At 38.7% G+C, this 23,727-nt stretch overlaps 1 protein-coding gene across 2 annotated transcripts in view; it reads left to right on the forward strand.

Moving 5' to 3' along the window:
* Positions 1-23,727, forward strand: part of YWHAB (tyrosine 3-monooxygenase/tryptophan 5-monooxygenase activation protein beta) — a 124,924-nt gene that overhangs the window by 74,687 nt on the left and 26,510 nt on the right. Inside the window, exon 1 of one of the 2 annotated variants that reach the window (XM_043980099.1) lies at positions 23,321-23,459. The exons of the other annotated variant lie outside the window; for it this stretch is intronic. The gene's annotated coding sequence lies outside the window, so the exon portion shown is untranslated. Of the gene's footprint in view, positions 1-23,320; positions 23,460-23,727 lie in introns of those variants that run through there. 2 annotated transcript variants of the gene reach the window in all.

Genomic DNA, 23,727 nt, shown 5'->3' on the forward strand with positions numbered 1-23,727 from the left:
TGCTTACAAGAGTTCAGTATAACAGTATTCCGTTGCAATTATATGCTATAACTTGTTCATTCATTCCCTAATTTGTGGGTATCCCCATTCTTTGCCATCTCAAAAAGAGCTATAGATATTTTTGTCCATCTTTAGAGTTTGCTTGCATAGGGCTAATCTCTACTTTATCCTTCCTATAATTGCCCCCTCTCCCTTCTCCCCTTTCCCTCCTATTTCCTTGTTGAGTGAAACATATTTCTGTACCCAACTCTGTGTATATGCGTGTATGTGTGTGTATTCTTCTTCCTTTTGACCAGTTCAGATGAGAGTGAGATTCAAGTGTCAGTTTTCCCCATCACCTCTTTCTTGTTTGTACAGATGTTTATTTGTGCAACTTAATTATGTGAAATACCCTAACCTTCCTTTCCTTTCTCTCCCAGGTTTTTCCTCTTCTTCTCTCTTTCCTTCTTTTCTTAAGATCATCAAGACATAATAGAACTGGGGGCAGCAAGGTGGCGCAGTGGATAAAGCACTGGCCCTGGATTCAGGCAGACCTGAGTTCAAATTCAGCCTCAGACACTTGACACTTACTATCTATGTGACCCTGGGCAAGTCACTTAACCCTCATTGTCCTGCAAAAAAAAAGAAGAAGAAGAAGAAGAAGAAGAAGAAGAAGAAGAAGAAGAAAAGAAAAAGAAGAAGAAGAAGAAGAAGAAAAGAAAAAGAAAGACATAATAGAACCCAAACCTAGCTTAATTTGATTTCCTTTTATGGGCTCTTTTTTTGGTAGGCTTCAGAAGGGAAATCTCTTCATATATGAATGTAGGCAGTTTATCCTTGTTAAGTCCTTTATTGCTGTTCATTCATGTTTACCTTTTTATATTGCTCTTCACTCCTGTATTTGAACTTCAAAGTTTCTCCATAATTCTGATCTTTTCATCAGGAATGCCTGTAAGTTCTCAATTTCATTAAAGATACATTTTTCCCTTGTAGCATTATATTAAGTTCTGCTAGGTAAATCATTATTGGCTGTAAGTCATATCCTTTGCCTTCTAGAGTATCATATTCCAAGTTCTCTACTCCTTTAGAGTTGTGGCTGCTAAATCATGTATGATCTTGAATATGGTTGTTCTGCATTTGAATTCCTTCTTTCTGAATGTTTGCAGTAATTTTTCTTTGATCTAGAAGCTCTGGATTTTGGCTATGATGTTGCTGTGAGTTTTCATTTCAGAGTTTCTTTCAAGAGGTGACCAGTGGATTTTTTTTTCTATTTCCACTTTGCTCTCTGGTTCTAAGAGATCTGGGGAATTCATTTATATGATTTCTTGAAATAGGATATCTAGGCTATTTATTTTTGGTCACGGCATTCAAATAGTACAATGATTCTTAAATTTTTTTTCTCCTGTTTTCCAGACAGGCTGACAACATGTAAGCTTGCAGTGTTCCCAAAGTGATCTGATCCAAGGCAAGGTCTGATTGCTGCCCCCATTGTCTGAGCTTTGTAAGTTCCTGACCTGAGTTTGGGCCTATGCTTGTGGACTCCACTCCTATCAGTAACTGGAAAGTTCTGTTCAGAATGACAGAATTGTAGTTTCCCCTTTAGTCTGCCCTAGTTAATCCTCTGTAAGTTGGACTAGATGGTGGAAGTGAGACCCTGCTTTTGAGTTTGGGGGTCTGAGCTGTACCATTGGGGCTGCTGGCTTTTGAACTTCTTCTTTTCTCAGTCTAGCCCAGTAACTCCCTCCATGAGAATGCCATTCCCTTGTGGAGCTCCCTTTCTCACTCCACCCTGGATCTGTGTCCCATAAATAAGTAGTGGTCAACAAAGCTGCCTGTCCAAAAATCCCTATTTATTCCCATGTCAGTACCCCAGTATGGCAGAGCTTTGGTATGGGTCTGGTAGAGGCTAGGTATGTATCTGAGACTTTCTCTTCCCCTGGCACACAGTGTCTCTGAGCATTGGTGTGCTCCACATGTTTCTGGCTCAATTCCATCCACTGTCTAGACAGATTTCTCGGTCTGTCTCCCTATACAAAGGACTCACTGTGATCATTTTTCTAGATTTCCCCCATTAAAATTCAGTCTAGTATATTTTCTAGATCTGTTTGGAGGAGTTTATGGAAAGTAGTCCACTACATAGCTTCCTTTCACTCCACCATCTTGGCTCTATTCCCTCTCCCCTACCTCTCGACTCCATACATATTACTCGGTCTCTTCTCCTTTACTCCAGTCTCTAATGAAAAGGTGGCCTGTCTCTTTGACAAAGTCAATCCTTCTATCTGCACCCTTAATCCCAACTCCTTCCCATGTTCTTCAGAAGATTGCCCAACAATCATCTGTCTCTTCCTCTCTATTTTCTCTTTCCCTGCTCCTATCAAATATGCTCCCCAATTCTGGGAAACAAAAAACAAAAACCAGCCGAACTCCTAGGAAAAGGTGTCCTCATCCACTGGCTCCACTTGCTCTCTTTTCACTCACCTTTCAACCTTTTGCAATGTAGGTTTCAAACCTTACCATTCAACCAAAACTGCTCTTTCCAAAATTACCAATGCTCTCAATGGACAAGTCTGATGGTCTCTTATCAATACTTAACCTTCTTGACCTCCCTGAAGTATTTAACATTGCTGACCACCCTCTGGATATTCTCTCCTTTCTGGATTTTCATGACACTGTTTTCTCTTCCTACCTGTCTATTCACTTTTTCTTAGATTCATAAGATTTATTTTTTCCTCTATCTCTCTTACTTTATCTTCGAAGTCCTTTTTGAGCATTTCTATGGCCTGAGACCAATTCTTATTTTTCTTAGAAGCTTGGGATTTAGGAACTTTGACTTAGTTATCTTCTTGTGAGGGTGTATTTTGATCTTCCTTGTCACCAAAGAAACTTTCTATGGTTCGCATCTTTTTCTGTCTGATCATTTTGCTAGCATATATCTTGACTTTTAACTCCTTCTTAAAGTGAGGCCCTGCCTCCAGGATGCACTGCCCCAAGCTTCAGGGGGTCCCAGGTGGATCAATTTAAGGAGAGGCAGGTTCTTCACACCCCTGGCCTGTGCTATGGTCTATAAATAGCCCCAGGATTGCTTGCTCTTTAACCTGGAAACAGAATTCTGTGTCACTATGGTTGCTGGCTTTTGGCATGCCTGCGCCCCTCCCCAACCTGGGCCTGTCACTCAAGACTGCTTCCTGGTTCCGAGCATAGCAAAACCACAGAGTTCTTCCTCAGTGACAGCAGAGACCCCTGTAATCTACCCCCAGCCAACTGATCAACCCTCTCACCAGACCATGAGCTGAGTTTCAGAAGGAGCCGCTACTACAGCCAATTCAGAAGCTCTGGAGGTCTCTTTCTCTGGCATGGCCAGCGTGGGGCTAGATCTGGACTCCACTCCCACCCCAGTACAACAGACCTTTCTTGCCAACCTTCTAAGCTGTCTTTGGCTGGAAAATTATCTCACCCTGTCCTTTTGTGGGTTCTGCTGCTCCAGGAATTGTCCTATGGTATTATTTGGAGGTTTTTTGGAGTGATCGTGTGGGGAGCTCCTTTCCTCCACCATTTTGGCTCTTTAAAAAAAATTATCTTATGCTAATCTGTAAATTTTATAACTGTGGGCTATATGAAAAATTATATCTATAGCTGAAAATTATAATTATAAGAAAAATTATAACTTTAGAAAAATTATAAGTGGGCCGTAAGTCCTGACATGGTCACCATTCAAATGTAAAAAATATTTTACCTAACTGGGTCCTAATCTGTGGACTTTTGACTGGCTGGCTATCTGACTGCTATTAATTGCCTAAGCCAGTCTGTTAGGGCCATTTAAAAATTTCCCCCACAACTGCTTCTCCCAAATTGATAAGCAAATGCCTCTTTTAATTAAGTAATTAAAGCAGGGTTTATTTATAAAAATAAATTTAAGAGATAAGGGTAAAGAAATGCAAAGTTATACGACTTGATTGAGTTTTACACTTTTTCTCCTTCCGGAGCATCTCTCTCGCCCCTGCATCTCCTTAGCGTCCTCTGTACCAACCGACCTTCTTCTAGCATCCCCCCTCACTGAAAAGCCCCCTGCTTCACTGCTCCACTCCTTTCTTCAAACTCCAAGCCCCCTTCACTTCATCGACCCCCCCCTGAAAAGCCCCTTAGCATTCTCATTCCTCTGGCGTCTCTCTACCTTCCAGCTAGCTCTTTCTCCATCCCCTCTCTGTACTGTCGTGACCTGCTTCACTTTTTAACTTCTCTCTCCCTCCCAAAGCAACCCCTGAAAAGCCCCTAACTCCATACTGTTGCAAACCCCCAGTGTCTCTTCCTCCCAGGCTATATATCCCTTCTCTCCCCTCAAACCTCAGGCTCCCCATGCCTCTGCACATGCCAAGGTAATTCGCTGGCTATGCTAGCCCCCTCCCCATGGGGGGGGGGAAGGTTGAGTGAGCTGTGTGTACCACACCCAGGGCTCGAGGGGCCATGCCCCCTGCTGCGTACCTGGAACCTCCACACAGGCTTTGCCCATGCCACACCCAGGGCTTTTTCCTCTGCACAGCTTAGCCAGCTCAGAAGCCCCTGCAGATAAAAAGGAGGGGGAGGGGAAGCTCTGCTGGGGAGCCTGAGGCTAACCTACAGCTCCACCCCCAGAATCATAAGATTCACCTTCCATATCATACTCCTTAGTTCATTATATTCATTACATCCCTAAACTGTGGGTGTACCCCCAATGCGTTACTCAGGGTGCTCTTCTTTTCTTCTGTTATACTTTCCTACTTAGTGACCTCATCAGTTTCTATGGATTTAATTTTCTTTCTGCAGATGACTCCCAAATCAATATATTATACCCAATCTCTCCCTTAAGTTCAAAGTACACATCTCCAACTGCCTACTGGATATTTAAAACTGTACAACTAGTAGAAATCTCAAACTCAACTTGCTTAAAACAGAATTTATCTTTACACAAAAATGTACCCTTCTTCTGAACTTCCTGTTTCTGTGGAGGGCACTACTATTCTTCTAGCCACCCAGCTTTTCAGCCTTTGAGGATTCATCATTGACTCCTCACTCTTTCTCACCCCATATATCCAATCAGCTTATAAGTCTTCTCTTTTCTTTCTTTCTTTCTTTCTTTCTTTCTTTCTTTCTTTCTTTCTTTCTTTCTTTCTTTCTTTCTTTCTTTCTTTCTTTCTTTTTTTCCCCCATGGGGCAATGAGGGTTAAGTGACTTGCCCAGGGTCACACAGCTAGTAAGTGTCAAGTGTCTGAGGCCAGATTTGAACTCACATCCTCCTGAATCCAGGGCCAGTGCTTTATCCACTGATCCACCTAGCTGCCCCTAGCTTACAAATCTTCTCAATTCTACCTCCACGTCTCTAGCATGTAGTCCCTTCTCTCCATTCACATAGCTATCATTCCAATTCATGCTCTCATCACCTCTCATTAGAACCATTGCAATAACCTTGCAATTTACCTCCCTGCCTCATTTCTCTTCTCTTCAATATATCCTCTATACAACTAAAAACATGATGTTCCAAAAGCACAGTTTTAGGACCATGTCATTCCCCAACTCAATAAACTCCAGTGACTTCCTGTTTCCTGTTGGATCAAATATAAACTTATCTGTTTGACTTGTAAGCCCTTTCATAACCAGGCCCTAACCCACCTTTTCCACCTTTTTTTTCTACATTGCTCCCCTCCCTGCTTTCTGTGACATTCCATTTCTTCTCCTAGACCTATGCACTGGCTGTCCCACATGCCTGAAATGGACTCTCTCCTTACTTCTGCCTCTTAGAATCTATCATTTCCATTAAAACTTTGCTCAAGCGCCATCTTCTACATAGTGTTTCCTGATCTCTCTGGTTACTAGAAACTACCCCAACCCCAAAAAATTTACTTTGTATTTATTTTGTATATATCCATTCTATGTGGCTCAGACAGGGGTTCTCCCAGAAGAAAACAGGGCTCCTGCTTTGAATTGACATGGACTGGATTCAATTCTGGGAGAGCCTGACTCCTAAAAGAGAGAAGTCAAGTTTTTGTCATCTTTGTCTGGCTTGTTATACCCCTATCCCAGAGCAGAACTCCAAGAAAATATCTTTTTTTAGGGCTTTTTATTTTCAACATCTTTTTAAAATATTTTTATATTCTATTTTTTGCAATTACATGCAAAAACAATTTTTAACATTTATTTTTTCAGAATTTTGAGTTCCAAATTCTCTCCCTTCTCTCCCCCATCTTGAGAAGGTAAGCAATTTGATACAGATTATACATTGCAGTCATGAAAAATGTATTTCCATATTAGCCATGTTACAAAAGAAAACACAGACCCCCTCCAAAAAAAGAAAAATAAACAAAGTTTTTAAAAAGTATGGTCTACACTCAGACTCCATCAGTTCTTTTTCTAAAGGTGGATAGCTTTTTTCATAAGTCCTTCAGAATTGTCTTGGATCATTGTATTGCTGAGAATAGCTAAATCATTCACAATTGGTCATCTTAATATTGCTGTTATTATGTACAATGTTCTGATTCTGCTCACTTCATTTGGCATCAGTTCTTTAATTCTTCCAAGATTTGCCTAAAACTATCCTTGTCATTTCTTATAGCACAATAGTATTCCATCACGATAATATACCTCTTATTCCGCCATTCCCCCAACTGATGGGCATTGCCTCAATTTCCAATTCTTTGCCACCATAAAAAGAACTGCTATAAATATTTTTGTACCTATAGATCCTTTTCCTTTTTAAAAAAATCCCTTTGGGATACAGACCTGTAGTAGTATTGCTAGGTTAAAGGGCACACGCAGTTGGGTAGCCCTTTGGTCACAGTTCCAAATTGCTCTCCAGAATGGTTGAATTGGTTCACAACTGCACCAATGGTGTGTTAGTCTTCCAATTTTTCCACATCCCCTCCAACGTGTCATTTTCCTTTTCTGTCATATTAGCCCATCTGATATATGTGAGATGGTACCACAGAGTTGTTTTAATTTGCATTTCTCTATTCAATAATGGTTTAGGGCAATAAAAAAATTAACAATAGCTTCAATTTCTTCTACTGAAAACTGCTTGTTCATATCTTTTGACCATTTATCAATTTATCAACGACTGGTATTCTCATAAATTTGATTAAGTTTTCTATATATTTGAGAAATGAGGCTTTTATCAGAGAAACACTGTAAAAAATTTACCCCAGTTTTCTGCTTTCCTTTTGATCTTGGCAACACTGGGTTATTTTTGTGCAAACCCTTTTACATTTAATGTATTAAAAATTGTCCATTTTACATACCATAATGTTCTCTATTACTTCTTTAGTCACAAATTCTTCCCTTATCTATAAATCTGATAGGTAAAATATTCCAAGCTCCCCTTATTTGCTTATGATATTACCCTTTATGTCTAAACCATGTGCCCATTTTGACCTTATCTTGCTACATGGTGTGAGATGCCGGTCTATATTTGTTGTTCAGTCATTCAGTCATATATGACTCTTCATGACCCCATGCACCATGGGGTTTTCTTGGCAAAGATATTGGAGCAGTTTGTCATTTACTTCTCCACTGGATTAAAGCAACCAGAGATTAGGTGACTTGCCCAGGGTCACACAGGTAGTAAATGGTCTGAGGCTAGATTTGAACTCAGGTCTTCCTGACAACAGGCCCAGTACTCTGTCCACTAAACCTAGTTTCTGCCAAACTGCTTTCTAGTTTTCCCAGAAGCTTTTGTCAAATAATGAGTTTCTGTCCACAAAGCTTGGATCTTTGAGTTTATAAAATACCAGATTATTATGATCATTTACAGTACTGTGTATTGTATATCTAATCTACTCTACCGATCCATCATTTTATCTCTTAACCAGTATGAGATTATTTTGATGATTACTACTTTGTAATATAGTTTGAGATCTGGTACTGCTAAGTCATCTTCCTTTATGTTTCTTTTATTGATTCCTTTTATAATTATTGATCTTTTGATCTTCCTGATGAATTTAGTTATTTTTTTTCTAAGCTCCATAAAATCATTTTTGATAGTTTGATTGGTATGGCACTGAATAAGTAAATTAATTTAGGTAGAACTGTCATTTTTATTATAGTGGCTCAGCCTACCCATGAGCAATTAATATTTCTCTGTTTAGATCTGACTCTGTGTGAAAAGTGTTTTGTGATTGTGTTCATATAGTTCTTGGGTTTGTCTTGGCAGGTAGACTCCCAAATATTTTAGATTGTCTGCAGTTATTTTAAGTGAAATTTCTCCATCTCTTGCTCTTTGTTGATAGTATATAGAAATGCTGATAATTTTTTGTGAGTTTATTTTATATCCTGCAACTTGGCTGAAGTTGTTAATTATTTTAGCTAGTTTTTTCGTTGATTCTCTAGGATTCTCTAAGTATATTATCATTTTGTCTGCAAAAGTAAGAGCATTGTTTCTTCATTGTTTATTTTAATTCCTTCGATTTCTTTTTCTTCTCTTATTGCTATAGCTAGCATTTTTAGAACAATATTGAATAATTGTGATGATAATGGGCATCTATGCTTCACCTCCGATCTTATTGGGAATGTTTCCGGCACATCTCCATTATAGATAGTGCTGGTTGATGGTTTGAGATAGATCTACTTATCATTTTAAGGGAAATTCCATTTATATTTGTGCTTTCTAGAGTTTTTTGGCATTTTGGGGGGGCGTTGTTTTGCTTTGTTTTTTAGTGAGGCAATTGGGGTTAAGTGACTTGCCCAGGGTCACACAGCTAGTAAGTGTTAAGTGTCTGAGGCCGGATGTGAACTCAGGTACTCCTGACTCCAGGGCTGGTGCTCTATCCACTGCGCCACCTAGCTGCCCCTAGAGTTTTTAATAAGAATGTGTATTGTATTTTGTCAACAGCCTTTTCTGTATCTATTGAGATAATCATATAATTTTTGTTCTTTTTTGTTAATGACATGGTCGATTATGCTGATCTCACTGCATTCCTGGTATAAATCCTACCTGGTCATAGTGTATGATCTTTGTGAAACATTGGTGTAATCACCTTGCTGGTATTTTATTTAAATTTTTGCATGAACATTCATTAGGGAAATTGGTCTATAGTTTTATCTGGTTTTGCTCTTCCTGGTTTAGGTATTAACATGACATTTGTGTCATAAAAGGAATTTGGCAGGAGTCATTTGCCTATTTTTCCAAATAGTTTATAAATATTGGAATCAATTGTCTTTTAAATGTTTGGTGGAATTCATTTGTGAATCCATCTGGTCCTGAGGATTTTGTCTTAGGGAGTTCATGGATGGCTTGTTCAATTTCTTTTTCTAAGATAGGGTGATTTGAGTATTCTATTTCCTCTTCTGTTAATCTGAGCAATTTATATCTTTATGAATATTTCTTTCCTTTAGATTGTTAGATTTATGGGCATATGATTGGGCAAAATAGCTCCTAACAATTACTTTAATTTCCTTTTCATTGGTGGTGAATTACCCTGTTCATTTTTTATACTGGTAATTTGGTTTTCTTCTCTTTTAAAAAAAAATTAAATTAACTAATGATTAACCTATTTTTTTCTTCATAAAACCAGGACTTAGTTTTGTTTATTAGTTCAATGGTTTTCCTTTAATTTTTATTAATTTGTCCTTTGAATTTCAGGATTTAAAATTTGGTGTTTAATTGGGGATTTTTAATTTGTTCTTTTTCTAGGATTTTTTTTTAGTTTCAGTACAATTCATTGATCTGATCTTTATTTTATTGATGTAAGCATTTTAGGGATATGAATTTTCCCCTAATTACTGCTTTGGCTTCATCCCATAATTTTTGGTATGTTGTTTCATTGTCATTCTCTTTAATGAAATGATTGTTTCTATGATTTGTTCTTTTACTCACTCATTCTTTAGTGTTAAATTATTTAATTTCCAATTAATTTTTAATTAATTTTAAAAATTAATTCCACAAACCTTTATTGAATATCATTTTATTGTATTATGATCTGAAAAGGATGCATTTAGTATTTCTGCTTTTCTGCCTTTAATTATGAAGTTTTATGCCCTAATATATGGTCTATTTTTGTGTAGGTGCTATATGCCATTGAGAAAAGGCATTCCTCACTCCTAGGTTTATATTCCAAAGACATCCCCAAAAAAGAGAAAAATACCTACTAGTACAAAAATATTTATAGCAGCTTTTTGTGGTGGCTAAGAATTGGGAATCAAATCAATTGGGGAACGGCTAAACAATCTGTAGTAAATGATGGTGGTGGAATATTATTATGCATATAATATTATTACATATAAGAAATGACAAGCAGGATGATTTCAAAAAGACCTAGAAAGACTTGTATGAACTTATGCAATACAATGATCCAAGACAATCCCAAAGGACAATTGATGAAATATACTATCCACCTCCAGAGAAAGAACTGATATTCACTGAACACAGACTGAAGCATGCTATTTTGTGCTTTTTTTTAAAACTTTAGTCTTTTTATGTAAATGACTAATATGGTAATGTTTTACATAATTGCACATATATAACCTATACTGATTGCTTGCAGTCTTGGGGAGTTGGGAGGGTAGGGAGGGAAGGAATGAGAGAGGGATAGAATTTGGAACTCAAAACTTGAAATAAATAAGAATGTGGATGCTATACAGTTTGGTGCATATATGTTAAGTATTAATATTACTTCATTGTGTATTGGGCCTTTTAAGAAAATGCAGTTTCACAGCTTATCTCTTATTTTTGCTTTGTCTTAAATCATGATTCCTACACTTGATTTTTTTTTTTACTTCAACTGAAGAATAATAGATTCTGCTCCAGTCCCTTACCTTTACTCTGTTTTTGTCTCTGTTTTAAGTGTGTTTCTTGTAAACAATATGACAATATATTATCATATTCTGGTTTATAATCCACTCTGCTATCTGCTCCTCTTTTGTGGGTTAGTCCATCCTATTGACATTCACAGTTATGATCACTGTATATTTCCTTCCATTCTATTCTCCCCTGCCCCATTTATCCTTCTTGCCTTCTTTTCACTATCCTTCCTAACAGTCCATGTTGCTTCTGACCACTAACTCCCCCAATTGGCCCTCCCTTCTATCAGCCCCACTCCTTATCTTATCCCCCTTCCTTCCTACTTCCCTGAAAGACAGATTTCTACACCCAACCAAGTGTGTATGCTATTCCCTCTTTAAACCAATTCTGAAGAGAGTAAAGTTTGTGTTACCACTACCCCTTCTCCATCTTCCCTTCCATGATAAAAACTTTTCCTTTCACACCTCTTTTATGTGAGATAATTTAACCGATTCACCTCTCCCTTCCCCCCTCTCCTAGTGCATCCTTGTTCCTCACCTCTTAATTTGATCTTTTTTACATCATCCCATCATACTCAACTCACACCCATGGCTTATATGTATACTTCTTCTAACTGCCCTAATAATGAGACAATTCTTAGGAGTTACAAGTATAATCTTCCCATGTAGAAATGCAAATAGTTTAACCTTGTTAAATCCTTTATGATTTCTCTTTCATGTTTACCCTTTTATTCTCTTGAGTTTTATATTTGAAAATCAAATTTTTCTATTCAGCTCTGGTCTTTTCATCAGGAATGTTTAAAAGTCCTCTATTTCATTAAATATTACTTCTTTACTCTGTAGGACTACACTCAGTTTTGCTGCATAGACGATTCTTGGAGTTTCCCCCTGGAATATTACATTCCAAGCCCTCCAATCTGTTCATGTAGAAGAGGCAAAATCTTGTGTTATCCTAACTATGGCTCCATGGTATTTGAATTGTTTCTTTCTGCTTCTTGTACTATTTTCTCCTTGACCTGGGAGGTCTGGAATTTGACTATAATATTGCCCAAAGTCTTGCTTTTGGGATATCTTTCAGGAGATGATTGATAGATTCTTTCAATTTTTATTTTACTCTCTGGTTTTAGGATATTAGGGCAGCTTTCCTTTATAATTTCTTGAAAGATGATGACTAGGCTCTTTTTGGGCATTTTTGATCATGGCTTCCAGGTAGTCCAATAATTCTTATATGATCTCTTCTGGATCTATTTTCCAGGTCAGTTGTTTTCCCAATGAGATACTTCACAGTTTCTCCTTTTTTTCAGTCTTTTGATTTTGTTTGATTGTTTCTTGATGTCTCATGGAGTCATTAATTTCCACTTGCCCAATTATACTTTTTGTTTGTTTGTTTTTTGCGGGGCAATGGGGGTTAAGTGACTTGCCCAGGGTCACACAGCTAGTAAGTGTCAAGTGTCTGAGACCGGATTTGAACTCAGGTACTCCTGTATCCAGGGCCAGTGCTTTATCCACTGCGCCACCTAGCTGCCCCCCCATTATACTTTTTAAAGAGTTCTTTTCTTCAATGGATTTTTGTGCCTCTTTTGCCATTTGACCTATTTTGTTTTAAAGGTGTTATTTTCCTCAGTTTTTTGTATTTCCTTTACCAAGCTATTGACTCATTTTTCATGGTTTTCTAGCATTGTGCTCATCTATTTTCCCAGTTTTTCTTCTAACTCTCTTATTTGATTTTTCAAGATCTTTTTTTAGTTCTTCCATGAGGTTTTTTGGGGGAGGGGGCTGAGACCAACTTTCATTTTTCTTTGAGGCTTTCAATATAGCTCTTTTGACTTTGTCTTTTTCTGCATTTGTGTTTTGCTCTTCCCTGTTATCACAGTAACTTTCTGTAGTCAAGTTTTTGTTGTTGTTGCTGTTTGTTCATTTCCAGTCTATTTCTTGACTTTTAACTTTATGTCAAAGTTGGGCTCTGCTTCTGGAATAGAAGGGGCACTATCTCAAGCTTCAATTTTTTGTTCAGCTGTTTTCAGAGCTAGTTCTGAGGGTCTTTATGTTTTCAGTTCTTCCAAGGAGAAGTGTGGTCACTGTTTCCTGGCCTGATTGTAAATACAAATATTCTTCTCTGCCCTGGAACTATGACAAAGACTTCTGCTCCTCTACAGCTTCAAGTGCTTTCACTTCTTATGACCCTGTAATTGTGACTTGGGCTCCTGATCTCCTGTGGACACAAATGTTAATATTCCTTTCTGCCTTGGATCTGAGACTAGGACCTCTGCTCCCAGTGAGTGACAATGAGCACTCTTCTCCATCCTGGAACCCCAGGGACGAGGGTCCCAGCTCCCCTGTAGCCACAAACATTAGTGTGCTGGTACTTCTCTTCACCCTAGGACTATGATCCAGATCTGTATATGGGTAATGCGACAGGGTTCTACACCCAGTGCCAACAAAGAAACCCCTGTAATCTCTTTCTGACCAGTTGTCTGAGCCCCTTACCATCTATGGTAAACAAAATGCTCTACCGGCCTCTTGTTGTAAGTCCACAGAAGAGCTGGTCTAGATGGATCTCAAAAAGAGTGCCAGCCCACAAAAAAGGGAGGAGAACTTTTGTTTTTGCTCTTAAAGACTACTGAAGGGTCAGTTCCTTTTGGATCGATAGTCAGTCATCTTTGACACAGACCCTAATTACTATAACACATGAAGACCAACTAAGAGACAATTGATAATTCATATGCTTTGGAAAAGGACTCGAGACCAGGCCTATATCTACCACACATGATCACTAGGATGCTCTTCTACATATATTATATATTATATATACTTATTTATGTGCATATTGTCTCCCCCAGTGGAATGCAAACTCCTTGAAGGCAGAGATTATTTTTTTCTTTTTTAATAGTATTTTATTTTATTTCAATTACATGTAAAGATAGTTTTCAAAATTCATTTTTTATAATAAAAGTACTTTATTATTTTCTAGTTACATGTAGAGAGAGTTTTCAACATTTGTTTTTTATAAATTTCTAGTTCCAAATTTTTCTCCCTCCTTCCTTTCCCTCCCTCCTTCCCAAGACAGCAAGCAATCTGATATAGGTTATACATTACAATCATGTTAAATATATTTCCACATAAGTCATGTTGTGAAAGAAGACTCAGAACAAAAGGGAAACACCTCAAAAAACAAAAACAAGTAGAAACAGTATGGTCCAATCTTAATCCAGATTCCACAGTTCTTTTTTCTGGGTTTGGAGAGCATTTTCCATCATAAGTCCTTTGGAAGTATCTTGGACCATTGATATTGCTGAGAAGAATTAAGTCTATCACAGTTGACCATCACACAATGTTGCTGATATTGTGTACAATGTTCTCCTGGTTCTGTTCATCTCACACAGCATCAGTTCATTTAAGTCCTTCCAGGTTTCTCTGAAATCCTTCTGCTTATCGTTTCTTTTTCTTTCTTTCTTTCTTTCCTTCTTTCTTTCTTTCTTCTTTTTTTTTCTTTTTTTTTTTTTTTTTTTTGCAGGGCAATGGGGGTTAAGTCACTTGCCCAGGGTCACACAGATAGCAAGTGTCAAGTGTCTGAGGCTGAATTTGAACTCAGGTTCTCCTGAATCCAGGACCGGTGCTTTATCCACTGCACCATCTAGCTGCCCCCTTGTTCATCCTTTCTAACAGCACAATAGTATTCCATTACATTCATATACCACAACTTGTTTAGCCATTCCCCAATTGATGGGCATCCCCTCAATTTCCAATTCTTTGCCATCACAAAAAGAGCAGCTATAAATATTTTTGGACATGTGGGTCCTTTTCCATTTTTAATCATCTCTTTAGGGTAAAGACCTAATAGTGGTATTGCTGGGTCAAAGGCTATGTACAGTTTTATAGCTCTTTGGGCAGTTCCGATTTGCTTAGTTCATAGTTCTGCCAAAAATGCATTAGTGTTCCAATTTTTCCACTCCTCCAACATTTATTATTTTCCTTTATTGTCATATTAGCCAATTTATTAGGTGTGAGGTGGTCCTTCAGAGTTGTTTTAATTTGCATTTCTCTAATCAAGGCAGGGAGTATTTCATTTTTGTCTTTGTATCCCCAGTGCTTAACACAGTGCCTGGCTCATAGTAGATACTTAACAAAGGCTTAAATTGGTCATCAATCTTTACTCTTCTCCTCAATTCTCAGTTGTAATGTGTTGCAGCCTATAATCACACATATATTTTATGTCTTTACATTGTACTTATGATAATACTCATTTACAATTGTTCACAGATTGTAGTGTTTTATTCTTTATAGCCATAGAGTAATGCCAGAAGATAATTGGTATTAAAAATGATGGGCTAGGGCAGCTAGGTGGCACAGTGGATAAAGCACTGGCCTTGGATTCAGGAAGACCTGAGTTCAAATCCAGCCTCAGACACTTGACACTTAACTAGCTGTGTGACCCTGGGCAAGTTACTTAACCCTCATTGCCCTACAAAAACAAAGAAAAAGAAATGATGGGCTTTTGTTTCAGAGAGAGGTTTAGGGTCATTAAAAGAATTTTGCAATTTCCCAAAAGCAATACAACTCTCTCTTTAATTCTTGACTAAATTTATTGTCCATTTGTAGTAGTATGTTTCCAAGATATAAATACTAATGATGAGCTCTTCAAGTTGTTCATCCAATTAATTGTATATCATTTACTGGGAAAACTAAAAGGAGACCTACAAAGTGGTGAAAGATGGAAAAAAATATGCAAAGATTTTTATAAACAAATTCTTTTTACCACCAAGGACAATGGAGCTACCATATTTGTACTCTAACATAAAAGACTTAGATTTACATACAGAAGATAAAGAATGGCAAAAGAAAAAACAAAAATGGGGGGAAACAGCCGAATTAGATGAAGTGTATACACAGGAAGTTTATTCTGAAGGTGACAAAATGTGAAGAATTTTAAGAATTGACTTTTAAGGTATTAGGGGGAGCAGCTAGGTGGCACAGTGGATAAAGCACTGGCCCTGGATTCAGGAGGACCTGAGTTCAAATCCAGCCTCAGACACTTAACATTTACTAGCTGTGTGACCCTGGGCAAGTCACTTAACCCCAAATGCCTCACCAAAAAAAAAAAAAGGCATTTGAGAGTAGAGGCATTTCAACAAATTATCTACCATGCATATGCTAAAATTATGCAAGATTCCTTGAAAAGCATAGTAGCAGAAATAAACTTGTTTGATGAGCCTTTGATCATTAATATCAGGACAAATATAAAAAAGAAACATATGCTTACTAAAGGTACTTGATTGTGATGGGTGAGATGCATTTGAATTGATGAGAAATGCCCTATAGATGGTAATGTCCTGTCTGTGGATGGTATTGTGCTATTTGCATCAAGACCCAGACCACTTAAAAACACGTGAAAGCCTAAGCATAAATAGATTTTTTTCCTTAAAATGGTAAGAAACACCTACCTAAAACCATTAGCAAGCATTATTTATAATGGGGATAAGCTAGAAACCTTCCTGATAAGATCAAGAGTGAAACAAAGATGCCCATTATATCCAGTATTATTCCATACTGCATTGGAAATGGTAGCAATAGCAATAAGAGAAGAAAAATAAATTGAAAGTATAAGAATGGGCAATGAGGTAATAAAACTATCTCTTTGAAGATGATATGATGATATCCTAGAGATTCAACTAAAAAGTAAATTAAAACAATGAATAATTTTAGCAAAGCATCAGGATATGAAATAAACCTACATAAATCATCAGCATTTCTATATATCACTAACAAAATCCTGCAAGAAGAGATAGTAAGAAATGCCCCTTTAAAATAACTGTAGAGAGGGCAGCTAGGTAGCACAGTGGATAAAGCACTGGCCTTGGATTCGGGAGGACCTGAGTTCAAATCCAGCCTCAGACACTTGACAATTAACTAGCTGTGTGACCCTGGGCAAGTCACTTCACCCTCATTGCCCTGCCCCCCCCCAAATAAAATAAAATAAAATAACTATAGAGGGGGCAGCTAGATGGTGCAGTGGAGAAAGTACTGGCCCTGGATTCAGGAGGACCTGAGTTCAAATCTGGCCTCAGATACTCAACACTGACAAGCTGTGTGACCATGGACAAATCACTTAACCTTCATTGCCCCGCAAAAATAAAATAAAATAACTGTAAAGTGTCTAAAATACCTGGGAGTATACCTGTCGAGACAAACCCAGGAGCTACACAAACATAATTATAAAACACCTTTTAAACAAATAAAGTCATATTTAAATAGAGAAATATTAATTGTTCATGGGTAGGCAGAGCCAATATAATCAAAATGACAATTCTACCTAAACTAATGTACTTATTCAATGCCATACCAAAAATTATTTTATAGGGCTAGAGAAAAACAATAACAAATTCACTTGGAAGAAGAAAGGGTAAAGAATATCAAAGAAATTAATGAAAAATGTAAAGGAATAAGGTTTAGCAGTTTATAGATCTTAAACTATATTATAAGGCAGTAGTTATTTAAATTATCTGTATTGGCTAAGAAATAGAAAGGTGGATCATGAAACAGAGTAGACATACAATACACAGTAGTAAATGATTATAGTAACCTTGTATTTGACAAATGTAAAGATTTAAGTTTAATTGTTGGGAAAACTGGAAAGCAGTCTTACAGAAATTGGGTATAGATCAATATCTCACACCATTTACCAAGATAAGGTCAAAATAGGTATAGGACATAGATATAAAAGGCGATATCATAAGAAAACTAGAAGAACATGGAATACATTACCTACCAGACAGAGACTTTATGAATAAACAAGAGATAGAGAGCATTGTGAGATATAAAATGGATAATTTTGATTCCATTAAATTTTAAAAGTTTTTGTACAAATAAAACCAATGTAGCTAAGATTAGAAGGAAAGCAGAAAATTGGAGGAGGGGGCGGATTTTATGGTAAGTTACTTGGATAAAGGTCTGATATCTCAAACATATAAAGAACTTTGTCAAATTTATAGGAATATGAGTAATTCCCCAATTGATAAATGGACAAAGGATATAAACAAGCAGTTTTGTGATGAAGTAATCAAAACTACATATAGTCCTATGAAAAAAATCCTCTAAATCATTATTGATTAGAGAAATGCAAATTTTTTTAAATTGCAATATCATCTCATACCTATTGGATTGACTAAAATAATAGAAAGGGAAAATGACAAATGTTGGAGGGGATGTGGAAAAATTGGAACTGTATGGAGAGCAATCTGGAATTATGTCCAAAGAATTATAAAACTGTGTGTATCCTTTGACCCAGCAAGGTAATCAGGGAAAAAGGAAAAGAACCTATATGTTGTAAAATGTTTATAGCAGTTCTCTTTGTGGCGACAAAGAACTGGAAATTGAGGGGACGCCCATCAATTGAGGAAGAGCTAAACAAGTTGTGGTATATGATTGTTTGTTTTGGGGTTTTTTTGCAGGGCAATGAAGGTTAAGTGACTTGCCCAGGGTCACACAGCTAGTGTCAAGTGTCTGAGGCTGGATTTGAATTCAGGTCCTCCTGAATCCAGGGCCAGTGCTTTATCCACTGCACTACCTAGCTGCCCCCAAACCTGGAAAGACTTATATGAACTGATGCTGAGTGAAGTGAGCAGAACCAGGAGAACATACACAGTAAGAGCAACATTGAATGATAATTAACTATGATAGACTTAGCTTGGCTCAGTAATACAATGATCCAAGGCAATTCCAAAGAACTCATGATGGAAAATGCTATCCATATCCAGAGAAAGAACTATGGAGTCTGAATGAAGACTGAAGCATACTCTTTTCACTTTTTTGTTTTTTCTTTCCCCTTTGTTCTGGTTTTTCTTTTGCAACATGACAAATGAGGAAATATGTTTAACATGATTGTACTGTATAACATATATCAGATTGCTTGCTGTCTTGGGGAGGAAGAAGGGAGGGAGAAAAATTTGGAACTCAAAATCTTACAAAAATGAGTGTTAAAAATTATCTTTACACGTAATTGGAAAAAATAAAATACTATTAAGAGAAAAAAATAAATGATGAGCAGTTGATTTTTAGAAAAACATGGAAAGACATGCATGAAATAATGAACAGTGAAGTGAGCAGAACCAAAAGAACGTTGTATATAGTAACAGCAATGTTGTTTAAAGAATAATTGTGAAAAACCAAGTTATTTTGAATACTATAAATACTCCAATCAACTATAGAAGACCTATGAAGGAAGATGCTATCCACCTCCAGAGAAAGAACTGATCAATAGAAGTACGTATTATATGGTTTTAATATGTTTATAAATCAGTATCAAATGGTGGCCTTCTCAAGTGCAGGGTGGGAAGGGAAGTAGGGAGACAGTTTGGAACTTAAAATAGAACAAAAATAAATAAATACATCTATGTTTTTAAAAAAACCTAAACCATTACAGAGCCTTCAAGGTAAGAGTAAGAGCACTCAAAAGAGTTTGGCCTAGCTAGCTACCTATCTAAAAAATCAAATAAATAAAGAATATCCATTCTCCAGGCTATTAGCTTACATGTAAATACAACTTAAAGGTTTAAAAAATTATTTATACACATTATCTCATTTGATCTCCAAAGTAACCCTATGAGGTACATGATATCATTAACTATTCCCATTTGACAGAGGAAACTGAAGGTCAGAGAGATAAAAGTTACTTGCCCAAAGTCATTCAGCAAATAAGCATCTTAGGTGAAATGGGAACCTAGACTTTCCCTGAAACCAAGTTTAGTAGTCTTATCAACAAAGACTTGGACAAGATGCTCTCTTAAGATCTCATCTAGTTTTGAAGTTCAAAGTTTTAAAATCAATATATGAATATAATTTTAAAGATAATGGAGAGTCATTGAAGATTTTTATTTGGGGTCAGGGAAGTAGAACATGTAAAGTGCTGTTTTAGGATGATCAGGTGTGTAAAATGGACTGAAGGGGAGACATTGGAGGGAGGAAAACAAATATTACCTCCAGTAATCCAGGTATGAATTCAGGTGATGGTATCCTGCTCCAGGATAGTGGTAGGAGTAGTAGAGCACTGAGGATAGGAAGAGACCTAGGTTCAAATCTCAGCTCACCTAATTACTAGCTGTCTAACCTTTGGGTAAGTCACAACCTCTGAGACTCAGTTTCTTTATTTGTAAAAGAGGTGATAATTTACTTATATAACCTACCTCACAACCCCATTGTGTGAAAGTGTTTAGTAAACCTTAAAGTGATAGAGAAATGTGAGTTTAAGAACAAAGGAAGATAAACAACATTCCATTAACTGACTGCATGTGGAACAAGGCCAAGGGGGCAGAACTCTGGCCTTGGGATAACAACCTAATCATTCATCTTCAACTCTCCAAAGTAACCAGTGATTTCTTAATTCCCAAATCTAATGACTTTTTCTCAATTCTCTTCCTTCTTTATTTCTTTGCAGCTTTTGACATTGTCAATCACCTTCTTCTCCTTGATATTATATTATTTTTAGGTTTTTAGGACACTTTTCTTTCCTGGTTCTCTCCCTACCTATCTGACCACTCCTCAGTATCTTTTTTTTTTTTTTTTTTTGGTGAGGCAATTGGGGTTAAGTGACTTGCCCAGGGTCACACAGCTAGTAATTGTTAAGTGTCTGAGGCTGGATTTGAACTCAGGTCCTCCTGAATCCAGGGCTGGTGCTCTAACCACTGTGCCACCTAGCTGCCCCCCTCCTCAGTATCTTTTGAAGGATTTCAACCAAGTTCCTTCCATTAACTGTGTATGTTGCCCAGTACCCTCATCCCTCTAATTTCACTTGGTGATCTCATCAACCTCCATAGATTCAATTATCTATATGCAGATGATTCTCAGATTCATGTATCTAACCCCTCCCCTGACCATTGCTCACATTTCCAACTGCCTATTGAACATGTCTATACCTGTGAAGACATTATCTTTTACCCCAAACCTCCCCTTCTTCCAAACTTCAATATTATCGTCCAGGGCACCACTATTCTCCCAGTCACTCAGGCTATTAACCCAGGTGTCACTCTCTCTACTTACCATATGAAATCTTTTGCCAAGCCCTGTTGATTTTACCTTGATGACACCTCTCCTATATATCTCCTTCTCTCTGCTGACACCACCACCAACCTCATGCAGGGCCTCATCACTTCACATCTGGATTATTGTAAGAGCCTTGTGGTTGGTCTCCCTGTCTCTTTCCTCACCACCATTCATCCTCCAGTCAGCTATCAAAGTGATCTTCCTTAAGCACAGGTATGACCATGTCACCTCTACAATTCAACAAATTCCAAAGATTACTCATTACCTTCAGGATTAACATGTATATGCACATATATGTGTCCATCCTGTTTGGTTTTTAAAGCCCTTCATAACCTGGCTTCTTCCTATCTTCCCAGTCTTCTCACCCTTTATTCCTGTCCAGCTACCCTGGGATTCACTAACACCAGCGACATTACTGTTCCTCAAAAAAGATACTGGGGGGGGGGGGGCGCAGCTAGGTAGCACAGTGGATTAGAGCACTGGCCCTGGAGTCAGGAGGACCTAAGTTCAAATCTGACCTCAGACACTTGACACTTACTAGCTGTGTGACCCTGGGCAAGTCACTTAACCCTCATTGCCCCACAAAACAAACAAACAAACAAAAAAAAGATACTCTGAGGGCAGTTAGGTGGTGCAGTGGATAAAGCACTGGCCCTAGATTCAGGAGTACCTTAATTCAAATCAGGCTTCAGACACTTGACATTTACTAGCTGTGTGACCCTGGGCAAGTCACTTAATCCTTCATTGCCCCGCAAAAAAAAAAAAAGAAAAAGAAAGAAAAAGAAAAAGAAAGAAAAAGATACAAAGATACTCCATCTTATGACTGGGTATTTTCACTGACTGTTTCATACCTGGAATTCCTTCTCTCCATTTCTCTACCTCCTGGCTTCCTTCAAGTCTCAGCTCAAATCCCATTGCCAGCAAATAGCAGACTTAATGCTACTGCCTTCCCTCTGTAATTATTTCCAGTTTATCCTGTATAAAGCTTCTTTTTTCGTAGTTGTTTGCAGGCTGTCTCCCCCATTAATTGTGAGCTCCTTGAGGTGAGGGACTGTTCCCCCCCCCAATTATTTTGTATGCTTAGCACCTAGGACAGTGCCTGACCTTAGGAGGATCTTAGTAAATGTTTGATAACTTATCTTAATCATCTCAAAGAACTTCACTATGCTTGCTTACTCTTAACTGGTACAGAATGTGTTCACATGAGGGAACAAAGCCATTTGAGAGTGTTTCCGGAGGGAATAGTGGTTACCTTCCTAAAACACTCTACTGATTCTGCAGTCTGGAATAAGTAAGCTAGTAAGGGAGAACCCGGGCCATGGAATACAGGTTTTATCTTATGATTTTTGAAATACAGATTTTATTTTATAATTTTAAATAGGAGTACTTTTGTGATTTATATATAACTCAGGCCCACTGGATGGGGAAATGAATCATTTTCCTTCTTTGGGGATCAGGTTACCCCTCTGTAAAATGATAGGTCTGTTCACTAACGGCCCTCCCAGCTCTATGTTCTAAGATTCTTTCCCGATAGGACATTATAATAGCTAACATGTATATAGAACTTTAAGGTCTGCAAAACAATTTATACATGTCCCATTTTTATCCTTATAACAACCCTGTGAGCTAGGTACCAATATTATCCCTATTTGATGAGGAAACTCAGGCTGAAAGGTTAAGTGACTTGTCCAGTCCACAAGCTAGTGAGTGCCTGAATCAGGATTTAAATTTAGGACCCCTCCCTGCCCCGCACTTACTCCAAGTCGGTCATGCTAGCCACTTAACTACCTAGTTTCCTCATGTTCTTTGGTCTCTTCCAGCTCTGACATCTTATGCTCTAAGATCCTTTCCAGTTTTAACATTCTATGTACTCAGACTTCTTCCAATTCTGACATTCTCGGTATTAAGATCTCGGGTCTGACATGCTATATTCAAAAGTCCCTCCCAAATATGACATTCTCTGTTCTAAAGATCCTCCCAGCTCTGACTTTTCTGTGTTCCAAGGCTGCTCTCAGCTCTGGCATTCTATGTTCTAAGGCCCTTCTCGGTTCTAACATCCTATGTTCTATGTCCTTTCATCGCCAATGTTCTATTTTATGTCCTCTCAGCTCTGACATTGTCTGTTCTAAAGCCTTCCCAGCACCGACATTCTCTGTTCTAAGGTGTATCTGGGAGCAACGCAGACATTCGGTCAAAATGAAGAAGCTGGTCTTTTCCAGCTCCTTATGAGCTAAAACAGTCAGAGCAACGCCCCCTTCCCTCCATCTCATACCCTTTTCACAACCTTGGGCCTATTCCCCAATTCTCGTTCCCCTCACCCCATTTCCGTAAGTCTTCCCTACCCTACGCCCAACAGCCCCTCCCCCTCTCCTCCGCCTCCTTCTCCTCCTCTCCCTTCCCAGAGCGCCCCTGCACTCAGGGCCGGGCGTCCCCGTGCTCCGCTCTCGTTCTCGGGGGCCCAATGAGGAGGTAGCGGGGGGAGGAGGCGGGGCAAAGCTTCCGTCGGAGCGGAAGCGGCGACCGGAGCGGAAGTGGAGCCTCCGCTGCCTCCGTTGCTGTTGCCGCACCCCGGGGGAGCCACCGCTGTCGCCGTAGTCGCCTGAGGAGAAGTTTGAGGAGGGAAGCGGTTGCCGCGCTCGAAGTCTTGCCGGGAAGTGTGTTGTCGTTGCGCTGCCCGCTGCACGGTGAGTGTGGGGCCCCCAGGGGCCCAGCCCGTGGCTCCCCTTCGGGAGGCCGGGCCCCCGCGGGCCGGTGGACGGGCGGGGTAATCCAGGGCCGGGCGACCCTTCCTGCCCTCGACCGGATCCGACTCCTTCATCCCTGCCCTGCCATGCCCTGGCCCGGGCCGGCCCCTCCCTGTTTCCGGCCTGGGCCCGCGCCTCCCGCTAGGGCCGCCCTCCGTTCTCCTCCCCTTCCCTTTGGGGTCCCGCGCCTGGCCCCTTTCTCCCGTTT

This window comes from Dromiciops gliroides, chromosome 2, assembly GCF_019393635.1.
Source record: "Dromiciops gliroides isolate mDroGli1 chromosome 2, mDroGli1.pri, whole genome shotgun sequence".
Taxonomy (NCBI): Eukaryota; Metazoa; Chordata; class Mammalia; order Microbiotheria; family Microbiotheriidae; genus Dromiciops; species Dromiciops gliroides.